Raw genomic sequence first — 14,322 nt, 5'->3', positions numbered from 1 at the left:
ACCAGGGGGCTATGAAGTAGAGGAGAGAAATGTCTTGTCCAAGGTCACTCTATCAGCAGGAGGCAAGAGTGGGATTTGAACTTGACTCCCTTGACACAAGCATCTGCTCTATCCGACAGTACTTATGCTTTTTCAGATTCCATATTTAGCATCTATATTTCTAGAGAAAGGAAGCTAGAATGAGATTTCTTTTAATTTTGTGGAGCCAAAATTATTTTAATTTTATGGCTAGGAAAAATGTAAACATATTTTCAGCAGACCAGAGATGATAAAGTATGTGTTTGTCAAATAAAATTCTTTACTGTGACAAAGTAAATCATTCTTTGGCCTTGTAAAAAATTAGGCCTCACTTGAACTGTTTTCACTTGGACCTTTGCTAATATTTCTGTTATCTCCATTAGGGATTACCATGACAAATGCCTTTTATTCGCTTCGTTAAGCACTTGGGTGAATGTGTGAACATGCAGAGCTTCATAAGTCACAAGGAAATGAAACAACATGGTCTTCTGGAAACAGCTTGAGCGAGCGCCTGACAGACTGGTACTAGCATCTGGCTCTTTCACTTAGGAACTAGAGCATTTTTGATACGATTCTGGCTTCTCTAGGCTTCAGTTTCCTAATAAGAAAGGAGTGGGCATCACTATTTATGTCTAGGTGATTTTAAAAATGAGGTGAGACAGCGGGCCATAGCATTCTCCATGGTGTTCACTATATGTTTTGGTAAATTGCATATTGCTCTCAGGGTACCTAATAGCTACTTACTGGACATGCTGTTCACTTCATGGTAGGTGGAAACATAAAAGAGAAAATGTAGGAAGGGGCCAGAACATGCTCCTCTACTTTAGCCCATCCTTTGCTAGCAAGTAGACGCTTAGCACTTGCCACACAAGTCTGTCTAGAGCACTTCATATTTCAACATAGCTGAGATCATGGAGGTGAGATGAAGACCCAGCACATGTAGTCAGTTTTACTGGGGGACAAATTTTTCAAGTTCAAATATGAAAATGTAATTGGCCTGTCGTGGGGTGGCTATGATATTTTTTCTGAGTGGTGAAATTCCTCAGTGTTTGGAGCTGTGTGGAAATGGGCCCGCCCAGGCAGGGCTGAGGACATTTCTATTTCTACTTAGGATAGAGTGAGTTGTGAGTTCTGTGTGGATTTCAGGGTGGACAGAATACCCAAATCCCATTCTTAACTGCTTAATGGAAGTTCTGGGCATGGCCAGCCTCCTCCCCAACAACCCGATGGCCTCTTTATCTGCCTACTGTCCAGGAAAAGAGTCAAGTGTAAACTAACCATTCATGTAAATGGGCTGTCGCATTACTGAACCAATATGTTATGGTTAATCTGTTAAAACAGCAAGGTCCCTGCATTTATAAACACTCCTTGATAAGCTCCTTATAGCATATACAACCTAAGAAAATGAATGGCATCCACCACCTGTCCTGGAATCCCTTTGCACAACCCCCACTGCTTGTCCTGATGACCTTTCCATTGAGTTCAGCCCACTCCTTACCCCTCCCAACTCATGTAGCACCACCTGACCTCAGCTTTGTGCTGCCTCTGGAGGTGGGGGTGGGGTCAGAGATTCCACAGAAGTGCAGGGAGTCCTCCATCTTTAAAAGGCTTGGAGAACAGGGATAAGAGGGTGAGAGGGTGTGTGAAGGCATACCAGAACAATGTTGGGAACTTTGTAAGAAGCCAGTTGATCCAGTATTTTCTGTCCTGTCCTCACCAGTATCCCAGATGTCATTCCCATTGTCCTAGCTTGCCCTCAGTTCTTGATGTTGGGCATTACTGTAGAGATAGATGCCTTATTTCCATGGGCAAAAGGTCCTCAGGTCAGCAGTTCATCGAATTATGAGGTTGGAGGGAAGGTCCCATTGCATGTTAATTTGATGTATGGGAGAGAGATCTCGGGCAGGGGAAAAGGCTATCAGGATCTCAGATTCTTGGCAAAGTTAACATAGAATAATCATTGCCTATGAAAAACCTGGTGACTGTCAAGTCCATCCTTTTTTACCTTTAGTTTTTAGAATCTTTCCAAGACAAATTTAATAAAACAATAGCAAATAAAAATATTTGAGGCCAGCTGGTCTACTGAGCAAGTTCCCGAATGGCCAGGGTACATGGAGAAACCCTTTCTCCAAAAACCAAACACACACACACACACACACACACACACACACACACACACACACACGTATGTTGGAAACAATCCATCTACCTTGACATGAGGATGGGTTTTGTAGTACTTTTCTAAAACTTATTTGAAGCTTCCTTTAAAAATACTTGTCATCATGCACAGAAATACACTGAGCTGAAATCTGGAATTTAGTTGAAGAGAGGGAGGAATGAAGATCTAAGGGGTCTGTATCAGGTTGGAGAAACCCACAGAAACAGTAGGCCTGAACAAGGGAGAGCACATCGACCCCAGATGCTATCTGGGAGGCCAGTACAAGACTGATCCAGCCCCCTGAACATGGATGCCAATAAGGAGGCCTCTGCACTCCAGGGAGCCTCTGGAAGTGGATTAGCATTTTTCCCTGGTGTAAGAAGGGACTTTGAGAGCACATCCTATGTGAAGGGATGCACTCTGGCCTTGGACACATGGGGACGGGCCAGGCCCAGCACAGGAAGATTTGGTGGACTTTGCAGAGCCCCCATTGAGGGCCCTACCCTGCCTTGGGGAGTGGTGGGTGGATGGGGTGGGGGTAGGTTGGGGGTGGGGAGGAGGGATGGGGGTGAGGGGAGGGAGAGGCAGAAGGGACTTACATGTGAAACAAGCTTGTTTCCTAACTTGAATTAATAATAAAAAAAATACTTGTCATCTTTCAAACTTTTCATTCAATGTGACTCTATCATGTCTTCTTTTGTCTGTGTGACTGTTTCCTTTGGTAAGTCATAATTACAACATCATTTCTGATATTTTCCCACATAGTTGGTTTTCCGAGCTCTGTGTTAAATGGCTCAGTGTCCACCCTTAACATTGACAGGTCAGTCTTAGACAGCTGCTGCTTATCAGCCCATTCTCTGTGTTGGGGTTTCTGTCTTCTGCACATGCACCTCCTATGGGATCCTATATAGAGGAGACAATCTCATATCCCTTGTGTTTTCAAATCAAATTATATGCATTTGATTCCCTGAAGCCCTTCACCTTGAGTGCTCCTTACTTCTCTCTGTACTGAATCTCATACTTCACTTCCATGTTAGGTCACAAGGAGTTCTGACTTCCATTTCCTCCAACTCCCTAAAGCAGTTCTTAAAAGGGTCACATGGGACCCTTGATGCCTTTCTCAGGGTGTGTGTTGGGACTTGGTATGTCTATATTATGGTATGTCTATATTCATCTACAGTATTTGTTTCTTCAGGCCCTATCTCCTGGTTCCTGTCTCTCTCACCCATTCCTTTCATGTTGGTTCACAAAAGGTTGCTCTTGTTGCCTGAACTCGATGGTTCTGTGTGTCAACTTGACACAAGATAGAGTCATCAGAAGGAAGGAGCCTCATTTGAGGAAATGACTCCATGAGATCCAGCTGTATGGAATTTTTAAAATTAATGATGAATGGGAGAGGACCCGGCCCATGATGGGTAGTACTATCCCTGCCCCTGGGCTGATTGATGGTCCTTGGTTTTATAAGAAAGCAGGCTGAATAAGCCAGGGGAAGCAAGCCAGTAAGCAGTTGCCCTCCAAGGCCTCTGCATGAACTCTGCCTCTAGATTCCAGTCTTGCTTGAGTTCTTGTTCTGACTTGCTCCAATGATAGATTATGATCTAAAAGTGTAAGTCAAATAAATCCCCGTCCCCCAGCTTGCTTTTTGGCCATAGTATTTCGTTGCATCAATGGAAACTCTAACTAAGACATTGCCTCATTTCTCACTCAAGATAGTTCCTATTGTTTTCAGGGTTTTTGTTTTGTTTTGTTTTGTTTTTTTGTTTTTTGTTTTTTTGTTTTTTGTTTTTTTCGAGACAGGGTTTCCCTGTGGCTTTGGAGGCTGTCTTGGAACTTGCTCTGTAGACCAGGCTGGTCTCAAACTCACAGAGATCTGCCTGCCTCTGCCTCCCGAGTGCTGGGATTAAAGGCGTGCACCACCACCACCCTGTTTTCAGTTTTTCATTCTGGCTTTAGCCACTCTCACTGTATCTATTAGCCAAGGTTCTTTAGATATCAAAGCATGGATGCAGGGATAAAGAGACTGACACGTATGGAAACTGGGTTCATGTAACAATGGAGGCAGAGGAGTCCTACATTATTTTGCCTTAAAGATGGAGAGTCAGGCAAGTGAGTTGTGAAATTCAGTGCAGGGCTGAAGGCCTGAACAATTGAAGCCATAAAGCCCCAAGGTCCCAAAATCAGGAGCTCTAATGTCTGTAGTCAGAAGGTGATGGTTGTCTCAACTTAAGAAACAAAAGAGAATCCGCCCTTCTTCAACCCTTAGCTGATGCCCACCCACGTCGATGAGTGTAGATGAGTGTAGTGCTTCCAATTTCAAATCTCTTCTGGAAGTTTCCTTGTAGAAACATTCAGAGGTGAGGTTTTGCCAACATTCTGGGCATGTCTTAGCCTATTCATGTTGATGTACACACACATGTATTAAAGTGTATTTCTGTCACTTCCCCTCTGCTAACATTTAGTCAGACTCCCATGCTTCTATTTTACAAACATAAACAGTTCTTTGCAAGTTTTCTGGAGTGTCTTGCTGATGAGCCCCAGGGAGCAACTCGTCTCTGCTTCCCCAGCACTGTGACTACAAGCATGTGCCACACACTTGGCTTTTTAAAGAAGTGGGGTTTTAGGAACAAACTCAGGTCCTTGGACTTGCAGGCAAGTGCTTTAACAATGAACAATATCCCCAACCTCTGTCCACAGTACTTCAGGCTCTGGGTTTTGGTCTTCTCCACATTCTTTATCCTTCTCTTCTGCATATGCTTTTCCAAAAAGCTCTTCTTTGATCTCCAGGCCTTAGGATGGCTTGTAACCACAAATGTGCCTATATTGTCCCTGGAATAAAACTTGAGATGGTTCCCATTGCATGTGACTTCCAGTATGATACCAAGTCTACCTTCTGCTCCTTGCTTTTGCTTACTTTGGTATTATTCTGATTCTCCAGTACTTACAACTTAAGTTTAATAACTCAACCACTTGAAACATAACCGCCCATCCTTCTTCTATCTGTAACACCTCACCTTACTTTCTTACTTATTTTCATTACTTTCATTTCCCTGTAAACCTAACATCAAACCTCACCCATTGTAGAAAACATTGTCTTATCACCCTAGATTCTTTGGGACCCAACAATGGAACATGTATTTTTGTCTAGGCAAGACCCATTTTTTATCTGTTTACCTTAGGAATTCAAACAAATGCTGAATAAATTAATAAAAACACCATCCATATGGCTTAATATTCTCTCATAGCTGTTGTCCACTCCAATGCAGAATATTTTATTGGATTCCCCATTAGAAAGTCAAGGGAGAAATGTGTTTGCAGGGTTCTCCAACTGGACAAAGTAGTAGAATTTCACCTCTGACCTCTCATCTCGGCACCAACTTTGAGACCACAGCAAAGCTCCCAGAATTTCAAGGCACTGGACATACTCTCTGGCCAACAGATTAATTTTAGAGTCATTGAAATTCTGCCAAGTCTGGGGGGAATGATTTGGAAGCCAGGCTGACAGCCAGCAAAGGAGGAAATTGCTCTCTGTCTATTTCAAGATGAGAGAATTGTGACCACGGTGCCTCCCCCAGTGATGCTGTTCAAGAAAACATAAATTTAATACGTTTATGAAATCTAACCTTCTAACCATAAGTGTTTCAGGCTTGGCTTTGATGTTTAGAGAAAGCAGCCTGATGCCAGTGTGTTTTGTGTATTTGGAGAGGGTGTTGCCTTACACATAAGCAGAGCAGTGGGTCACTGATTCTCTGAAAGAGTCACCCTTGTGTAAATAACTTAACAAATATTTAGTCACTGCCTACCATGTTCAAAACCCTTGTGCTGCAGGAGTGTAAACACAGATTTCCAGGTGAGAGGGGGGGGTGCTCAGATCCTATCTTAGTCCCAATCAGGGCACAAGTCATGACATATCTCATGATTTCTTTTTCACCTAAAAATACGGTTGTGCTATTTAGCCTTAAGAAAAGTAATGAGAATTTTGAGAGAAACAGTAAGACAGAGCATGCTTTGTATAGTACCTAGACACACATTCAAAGGAACCACCAAGAGTATTTGGTTCTGTGTAAATATAACTTGAGCTGTAAGAAGTCACGGTCTGTATCTTACTATAAGTGCTATACTCAGTTAAGGAGACTGTAAAACCCACTGTAAGTGGACTTGTCTTAAAAATAGAACTATCAGCCTGGCAGTGGTGGTGTATGCCTTTAACCCCAGCACTTAAGAGGCAGAGGTAGGCAAATCTCTATGAGTTTAAAGCTAGCCTGGGCTACAGAGGGAGTTCCAGGACAGCCAGAGCTACACATCGAGACTCTTATCTAGAAAAACCAAAATAAAAAATACAACTATCATCTGATTCAATATCATTCGACTGGGAGTATGTATAAAGGAAATGAAACTGCTGGTAAAAAAATCTTTGTATGTATGTTCATTGCCGCACTGTTCATAATGGTCATGAAATGGGAACTTCAGGATCCATCAGCAGATGAGTGGATAAAGAAACTGATATGTCTATACAGCGGAATACTACTGAGTCACAAAGGATGAGATAATACCATCTGACATAGAATGGATGTGATGGAAGCCATTACATTGTCCCTTTCTAGAGATAGCTTTGTGACTTCACTCACATGGGGGATTTTTTTTTATTAAAAACAAGCTTCTTTTACATGCCAATCTCAGTTCCCTCTGCTTCCTCTCCTCCCCTCATAGGGGGAATTTTAAAAGGTTGGTTTCATAGAAGTTGAGAATAGAATCGTGGTTACCAGAGAATAAGGAGAATAGAGGAGAGAGGAGGGTAGTAAAAGTTTGCTCTTGGATGCTAAGTTACAGTTAGGGGAAAGATGTTCTACTGTGCTATGTAACACAGTGGGGTGGCCATAGATAACCATATCTAGTTCAAAAAGCTACAAAAAAAGTAGTTTTAATCTTCTCATCACAGAGGAAGAACAGATGTGAGGAGTGTCTCAGAATAATGTATTTAAGTATCACTTCTACTTTATAAATATGCATTGATTTCATATCAATTAAAAATTTCCTTAATGTATTTGTCTGCAATAATAGACTGTATTGTGGGAAATAGATCTTTCATTAATTATATTTTCATACTTTGTTTTCCCCAAGGCTTATTTTGCACCACCAAAGTGCTGTTCTTGAGTGTGGTGTTGAGAAGAGATACAGAAATCAGTATGACATATATTACAGAGAGTGGTGATGAGGTTGGCAAGATGAAGTATCTCTTTTGTTCAGATAAAAGAGATACATATAATATAGATTCAACAGTGTGGAAAGTGGTATCCCTTGTAAACTTAGGAAATAATGGGTGCTTCTGTCTTAGGGTTTCTATTACTGTGAAGAGACACCATGACTACAGCAACTCTTTTTTTCTAGCTGTTAATTTTTTATATAATTTTTAAAATTTAATTAGAAAAGATTATTTTACATGTCAATCCCAGGTCCCTCTCCCCCCATCCCCTGCCCCCCAACTAGCACCCTCTAATTGGGGGTAGCTTATAGTTTCAGGGGTTTAGTTCATTATCATCATAGTGGGACATAGGCAGACATGGTGCTGGAGAAGGAGCTCAGAGTTCTGCATCTTGATCCACAGACAGTGGTGGTGGTGGATGCCTTTAATCCATGCACTTGGGAGGAAGAGGCAGGTGGATCCCTGTGGGTTTGAGACCAGCCTGTCTCTGGTCTACAGAGTGAGTTCCAGGACAGGCAGGACTTTTACACAGAGAAACCCTGTCTCAAATAAAGAAAAGAAAAAACCTAAAAAACAAAACAACAACACCCCCCCAATCCATAGATAACAGGAAGTTAACTGAGACATTGGGTGAATCTTGAGCAAATATGGCCTCAAATCCCACCCCCACAGTGGCACACTTCCTCCAACAGTGCTACACTTACTTCAACAAGGTTATACCTCCTAATAGTGCCATTCCCTATGGGCCAAGCATTCAAACATATGAGTCTATGGGGGCCATACCTATTCAAACCACCACAACTGCCATTATTTTAAATATGACTTATTTAATTGAATGAGTATGCATGCAGCTTGATTTTTAACACTTCTGTATTTAATAACTTATCCCTAACTTTCTAAACTCTCAGTTTCTCAGAGCAGTGGGTATGGGAGGTCCAGTATACCCTTCTACAAAACCCTTATAAATAGTGAAATAAAAACAGAGAAACTGTGAAGATGAGTGTGCAATGCATACTTGTGTAAGTGCTCCTATTTAACACAGTCCCATGTTCAGTGAGTATATACAGTAAAAATTTAAAATAAACTGGAAAACTAATGCATACCATTTATGTCATGTGACAAAATGTTAGCAATGGTGAGTTTGGGCCAGTGCTCTGTGAAGCTATCAGAGCATCAAGCTCCTTCTTTTCTGGCTTCCTGTGTATGAAACCTCCTCAGTCCTCTGTATTGTCTCAAGATGCAATATGGCTTTTGTCCCCCTAACCTCATGTCTACATTCAAAGCAGGAAAGGGATAAAGAAAAAAAATGTAACTGTTTATTTGGTAAAGGACACTGTGTTGTCTTCCTCTGGGTGCTGTAATAACATGCCTCCAGGAAACAACAGTGACTGCCAACAGTGCATCTTTATTACCCAATGGTTCTGGAGAGCCCTAGTCCTGATTCACTCTCCCTGGACTAATGTTGAGGTGTTGCAGGGCTGTGTTCCTTGGTGGAGTTGCATTTAGGCCGAAGACATCTCCTTGCCCTCACCAACCTCTAGAGACTTCCTACATTGTTGGCTTGGAAACTCTTCCAGCATCATAGGCAACAGGGGATGGTTGAGTCCTTGTGCCATCACTGCATCTCTGCCTTCCTGCCAACTCTTCCTTCCGAGGATCCTGGTGATCATATTAAGGCCACATAGGTAATTCAGTCTAATCTTCTCATCTCTAGACTTGTGTTCATTCCCTCTGCAAGTCCTCTTTGTCGAGGAAGGAGACATACTTGTGACTTCCAAGAATATAAATCATCATGGGATTTATGAGTAGAACTATGGCAGCACAGACCATCCTTGTTGGCATGGAAGGCTGGACAGTTAAGTTTGAGCCTTTGGAACAAGACAGGAATTGTAGATATGATAGCAGAAGGAGAAATAGTAGTAAGTTTATTTACACTAGGAAAAAAACTGCCTAGTTGGATCTGTACCTCATAGTTTGCTATATACACTAATGGAATTTTGAAAACAGGCAATAATTTTATATTGGTATTTGGTGGGCTTACTCCATGTCCTAGTTAGATTAACATCAACATGACACTACCTAGAAATCACATGAGTGGAGAACCTCAATTGAATTTATCAGATTCAATTGGCCTATAGTCATTCAATTGGCCTATAGTCATGTCTTTGAGGAATTGTCTTGATTGTTAATTGACATAGGGCCCAGCCCATTGTAGGAGGATCATTCCCTGGCCAGGTGACCCTGAGCTATAAGGAAGCCAGATAAGCACCAGCCTGTATGAGTCAGCAAGCAGTCATCCTCTGTGGTCTCTGCTATACAACTTGACTGTGGAGTGACTCTCTGGCCAGAGGTAATGCTGTGTGAAACATCTCCCCCTCTTCTTGACTATGCCTTGACTTTCCCTCAGTGATGGAGTGTGACCGAGAATTATGAGCCAAATAAACCCTCTCTTCCTCTAAGCTGCCTTTGGTCAGAGTGTAGATACTTTGTTAAAGTCATTGCTCACTCATGATTCATGTCACCTGACCCCTCCCCTCTCAATCTGTGGGTTTATCTCAAGTTTCCAAGCCTGTGTTTGGTGCATAGTCTGTGCTTACTTTGCTATGTGGCATAGGGTAGTGGGAGGCTTCCCATCATTCCCTGTGTATGTAGAAATGCTTAGCTGTTCTCCCAACCCACAGATTATCATGTTGGAAAATGTATCCCCTCTATCTCTTCTGTCTGATCTTCACTGTGATAGATGCTATGGTGTGAGAGAGTGGTGGGTAGGAGCTTGACTGGACACAGGCATCAGTCAGACCCATTGAGTTAGAGAGCAGATGTACATAGAGAAGGAAAGAGCTCATGGTGCAGGGCCAAAACAGCTGCCATGGGTCTTGCCATGGGACATGAATTTTTCCACATGGCAAGAAATATTACATAGAAAGGTTGGAGTACATTATTTCCAAGTATAAGGAAAATAGAACCCAAGATGAAAATGATTTTATAGTGTCTCTCAGGCAACAGATAAGGAGTAGAAATTGGAACAAGATAAAAGTATGTGGATTTTTTCATATTCCATGAAGATGTTGACATATCCACTATTTCCTTCACTGTCTCTTTTATAAAGTGAGGAACTTCAGAATTGTTTACCCATAAAGCTTTGTTCTCTGTAGAAACTTATGGCTTCTTTTAGAGGATTAATCAAATGATTTCAAACATGCACACAATATGTTCTGATTACTCTTACCTACCCTCTTTTATCTCCTTGTCATCACTACTATGCTCCCAAATATCTATGGATCCCATTATATGTTTATTCCTTTTTATTTTGATTGTGACTTACTGAGTTTAAACATGGAAGTCTGTGTTACCATGGACATGGAGCTATCCACTTGAGCTGGGTGGGCTGCCCTGTATGTACACAATACAGATACTGATTTCCCCTCCCTCATAATCTGTCAGTAGCCAGTGGTTCATTAGGGAGAGTTGTACTATTGGCTTTTTCTTATAGACTGAAATAGCATGCCTATGTCAAAGTTTGGGGTTAGCATTATGTTAATTTTTATAGTTTGTGTATTTTCTTCCTCTATTCCTTCTTCAGACTAGACTACTTTTATTCTAGTAACTTTTATGTATAAATGAATATCACTAAGTAAATCTGATTTCTATTATTTTTCATGCCCTTATGCTATTCCATTGTACACATTTACCATATTCCATTTATCCACATATCTTTTGAACTAGCATACCATTTTTATTTTTGCTTTCTTCCCTTTTATTCTTTATTAAAATTTAGGTTAAATTTCATGTATATAATATAGCATGATGCTCTGTAGTTATAGGCCTTGTAGAGTAGTTCAATCTGGTTACTTAACAAATGCACTTGCTCATATCATTATCATCTTCTGTGTTGGGTACCTTTCAATTTGATGTCATTATGTTGAAGAGTACATTGCGTTGCCATTTACCATAATCATGCTGTACAATAGATCCCTCAAACATATCCCTCTCACCAATGTGTGTCTGTCCTTACCTTTGCTTTACCACCTCTGCCTCTGGTAACCACAATTTTATTCTCCACTTCTATGAGTTCTTTTTATTAAAAATATATTACATGTCCTTTATGTTAGTCCACATCAATGCAAATGACAGAATTCAATTCATTTTTGTGGGTGAATAATACTTCACAATTCTTTCAAAAGTTTACTTGTTACTTGATAGACACTTAGTGGACTCTAATCCTGGCTACTGTACTGTACACTGATGAGTTGGCCATACAGAGCTCAGCACACTGATTCATCTTCTTTGGATGTATGTCCAGGAGTGGGGCTACTGATGAGGTTTTATTTGCATTTTCCTAATGCAAATAAATTTTCCTAATGGTTGGTGGTATAGAATGGCTTTTCTTTGTCATTATTGGCTATGTGTACATGTTTGGAGAAATATAATTATATTTTTTGCCCATTTAAAAAGATCAAATAAGTCTTTTGAAATAATTTTTATGTGTATTGGAGTTTTGCCCGAGTGTTAAATACACACAGAGGGTGTCAAATCCTCTGGAATTGGACTTTACAGATTGTTGTCAGTCACCATGTGGATGCTGAGTGAGCATCAAGCCTGGGTCCTCGAACCTGGACAACAAGTTCTCTTATACACTGATCAATTTATCCAGCTCCCTTTGCCCATTTTTAAAACAAGGTTGTTTGCTTTGAATTGAAGAAAGTGCAGATAATTGGCTCATAATCCAGGTTCTAATGAAACATGAATTTAGAGCACTCTATTACTAGCAAAGAGGCCTTCCTAGTGCCCTTCATTTCAAGCCTAAGGCTTCTAAGTTTCTGTGTGGAATTGCTCTGATCTCATTTCATTATTGTGACAATCAATGGGTGTTTAGCTCAATGTTGTCCATGAAAACAGAGGCGCATATGTAGACATTCCGAATCTCAAGAGAGGAGAGCTGGAAACCTGACAGCTGGTCTCTGTTTGGGCAGAGGGCTGAAAAGGGTAGAAAATTCCATGTTCTAATTATCTTTCAACCACTGTTGGGCAAAGCTTCAAGGGGCCTACCTTATTGGTACTTCTGATTGCCAGGCTGTGTTATTTTTGAGGAAATGTAACAGTGTCTCTTTGCACATACATCATGAGAATGGAAAATACAACAGATCTGCTTTCCCAGAGGAACACAGACCTCCCTCATTCCCCTCCAAGTTTTCTGAATGGTTCTGAGAATATCCAGAAGCAGGTCTATCATTCTTGTGTCTTCTAGGGACATATCCTTTTGCTATTGTGTAGAAACCTTGCATCTCACCTGTCCTGTTCTAACTTGTGTTTGTTTGCTGTAGTAACAACTTGATCTCAGATCAGGCAGGAACCCTGTGCCTAGACCTTAGGGGCATGCTTAGATAGAATGCATGGGCAATCCTCAGATTCACTCTACTCCTGCAATGAGCAGTCCTCAGTTTTTCCCTACCCCTGCAAACAGAGTGACTCTGACCCTGCTTATAAAAAGCGGCACATACTCCTTATGCTGAGTTTTCCCTACCAAGATACTGTTGTTTGTCTCCCTAATTAAATGCATCCTTTAGTGTCTCATTGTGTTTCCATCATTGCCAGTTGTGAATATACTGTTGGAGCACACATTGGATGAAGAATGGGATCTTGTTTTGTTGATTTTCAAAGAAGAGCACCAGGTTTCTGATTCGGTCACCCATCAACATTTTTCTCTTGAGATGAATCTGATGCAGGCATATTTCCATGCTTCAGTTGATAACATGTATGTTTTATGAAAATGATGATAAAAAGGGATTTTGGTATTTTCCTAACACATGGTCTCATCATGTTGTATCATATTTTGACCTCAAGCCCTCCATAAAGCCAAGGGTGTCCTTGACTTCCAGATCCTCCTGCTTCTGTTTCCCAAGTGTTCCACTATGCCCAGAGCATTTTGACATTTTATTTCAAAATATTTCAACTTGTCTTTTAATAAATTTACACATACATATGGAAGCATTCATTCCCCAACCCTTGCAGGGAGACTCAGGATATTTAACTGAGTTTCGTGTCTTCCTGGAAAAGCAAAAGAACAGTTACTAAAGGGTCACTAGATATATGTATTATTCTAGACTCTCCACATGCTAGTCTAGCAAATTCGTTGGGTGGAGAAGAAACCAGAGCTCATTTTTACAACACTAACACTCACAATGGGGGATGGGCAAAGTGCTGTGCTCATGGAAGAAATATTTCCTTCTTTGACTTGGCTTCAACTTATATTATAATAAAAAATGGGAGAAGCACTTATGGTTAATTTAACAGATCCATTAGTGAAAGAACCCTTAGAAACCCATCCAGACTTTTCATTATATAAATACAGGGGACTTCTCAGATGGGGAAAATGCCTTGTTCAAGCTCAGATCATAGGAGCCAAGTGCCACTTCTTCATCATCCTGTGCCCAAATAATTCTCTACAGCTAATTCTGAATCACAGCTCTCCCTACACTTTCCGTTGATGGCTGTTACTGGCTAGTAATGGCTCGTGCGTGGTATTTACTTTTCCAATGTTGAACATTTCACCATGTAGCAGGACTCTACCATGTTGGAAAAAGAAGGTTTTAATGGTGAAATCAGTTCAGACCTAACACTGTTTAGGAAACCTGATGGACAAGCACGGTTAACTCAGAAAGGCTTTGCCTTCCAATATTATAAATGTCAGGTCTTCAAGTTATGGGAATAATTTTATGCATGGCAAGTCTATGAATTTTCTTTAAGGAATGCATCTGGCTAGTCTTTATTTCCTACTTGGATGAGACAAACTTGAGAGTGATAGTAATTTATTGACTGATTCTCTGGAAGTTCTTATTAGGACCCTTCGTACTTCTATAGTGAGTGGATGGTTCGTCTCTCTACTCCTCAACTCAGCTTGCCTGTGACTCAATTCTGGTTTGTGATTCTTTTGAGTCCAAACTGG

The sequence above is a fragment of the Cricetulus griseus genome (assembly GCF_003668045.3).
Source record: "Cricetulus griseus strain 17A/GY chromosome 1 unlocalized genomic scaffold, alternate assembly CriGri-PICRH-1.0 chr1_1, whole genome shotgun sequence".
NCBI lineage: Eukaryota > Metazoa > Chordata > Mammalia > Rodentia > Cricetidae > Cricetulus > Cricetulus griseus.
The sequence above is the reverse complement of the archived record's forward strand: the minus strand, read 5'-3'. Positions refer to the sequence as shown.